The following is a 2,037-nucleotide window of genomic DNA, read 5'->3' as shown; positions in this document are numbered from 1 at the left end:
TGGCGGTTTTTAGTGGGTTTTGGTGGTTTTAGGGAGCCTGGAAACAGCATTTCATTCCCCTGCGTTGGCTATTTCTGTCTGAACCACCAAAGGACGCCGTTGTGCTCCTCCAATCCTGGTGTTCCTTGAGCGGGAAGCGGGGAAAAAAGAAAGAGGGGAAGTTGGGAGCATTTGGGTGACGTGGGCGGGGTCCCCTCCTCCCCGAAGAGCCCCCTGAGCTCTGACGGGGCCCTCCCCTCCCACCCCAAGACCCTCCTGAACATCATCTACGTGGACAACAACACGCAGCACCTCCAGGACTCCGCCGGCGGCCGAAGCGAGACCGTGGGGCACCTGGACGTCAAATCCGGGGTGCGGGTGATGCAGGTCAGCCCCGACGGGGAGCATCTGGCTTCAGGGGACCGAGGAGGAACCCTCAGGCAAGTGGCACCGTGCTGGGCCTGGACCCGAAGGAGGAGAGGGGGGCCCCGGGGGGGGCTCCCCCCCCCATGTTTTAGCCGGTGCCGGTTTGCCGGGAGCCCCCCGGTGCCGTTCCCCAGTGGCTTCCCCGGGTTCTGGGAGCCACCGCGGCGCTTCCCTCGCAGGATACACGAACTGCAGTTCATGCAGGAGGTGGCTAAGGTGGAGGCGCACGATTCTGAAGTTCTCTGCCTCGAGTATTCGAAGCCGGAGACCGGTAAGAGCTGGAGACCGCTCCGTCCTGAAGCTCCATCCCGGTGATGAGCTTTGCCCCTCTCCTTCACCAAATAAACTCAGACATCCCAAAAAATGAGCTTTGTGGGGAAAGGCCCCTCCCCTGAGGAGCCACTGGGACCTGGACACAAGCTCTGGGGCCGCGCAGATTAAATCCCATGCTGGGGGTAACCATCCCTGTTAACACCCAACTGAAAAACCAGCTCGCACCAAAATCTTTACAGGTGATGGCAGCAAACTCGCCGTTTTCTCAACCAAAACCTTCAGCTCGGCGCCGTTTTAACCCTCTCGTTTCAGGAGCAGCGCTGCTGGCTTCGGCGAGCAGGGACAGGCTGATCCACGTCCTGAACGTGGACAGCAGCTACAGGCTGGAGCAGACCCTGGACGATCACTCCTCTGCCATAACGTCGGTCAAATTTGCGGGTAAGCGGCTGAATTGCGGCTGAATTCCCCCATCGCCTCGTCCTGCTTTCAAAAAATGGGTTTTTCTCTCTGGATTTAAGTCCTTGAACTTCAAAATCTGCGTTGGAGGAGGCTCTTTGGTTAAAAAAAGGCGCCTCCAGGTGAGGAGGATGTCGGAGGGGGCCATAGCAGGGAGATCCCGCCCTTGGATCGCACCTAATTCTTAAAAAAATCTTTTTTTTTTTTATGGATTCATTCATAAAGAACCATTTTTTTGGATTCACTCGGTGGTGGATTTGGGACGACTGCCTCTCCCTGTGCTCTCTTCCCTCAGGCAACGGGGACCTTCAGCTGATAAGCTGCGGCGCCGATAAAAGTATTTATTTCCGCAACGCTCAGAAGGTGGGTGAGAGGCCGACTCCACCAGGATCTGCTATTTCTCCCCTAAAAATTAGACGGGTGAGAAGGCAACGGGGCGGCTCCTCCCGTCTCCCTGCAGCTCCCGGACGGCTTCAGCTTCGTCAGGACGCATCACGTCGCCGAGAAAACCACCCTGTACGACATGGACATCGACATCACGCAGAAATACGTGGCCGTGGCCTGCCAGGACAGGAACGTCAGGTGAAGGCGCTGCTCTGTGCCGGCCCCCCCGCCGTGGGGCTGGCTGCTGTCTGACCCCCCGCCCCCCTGCAGGGTGTACGGCACCGCCAGCGGGAAGCAAAAATGCTGCTACAAGGGCTCGCAGGGCGACGACGGCGCCTTGCTGAAGGTACGAGGGTGGTTTGAGCCGGGCGTGGGCGCTCCCGGGCCCACCACGGGCGGCTGGGTGGGTGCTGAAGGTCCCCAAACCCCCGCCGTGTCCCCCCACCCTTCCCTCCCCAGGTGCAGCTGGACCCCTCGGGCACCTTCCTGGCCACCAGCTGCTCCGACAAGACCATCCCC

Source organism: Athene cunicularia, unplaced genomic scaffold (genome assembly GCF_003259725.1).
Source record: "Athene cunicularia isolate RWA unplaced genomic scaffold, athCun1 SCF_310, whole genome shotgun sequence".
NCBI classification, from domain to species: Eukaryota; Metazoa; Chordata; class Aves; order Strigiformes; family Strigidae; genus Athene; species Athene cunicularia.
This window is presented reverse-complemented; position numbering follows the sequence as displayed.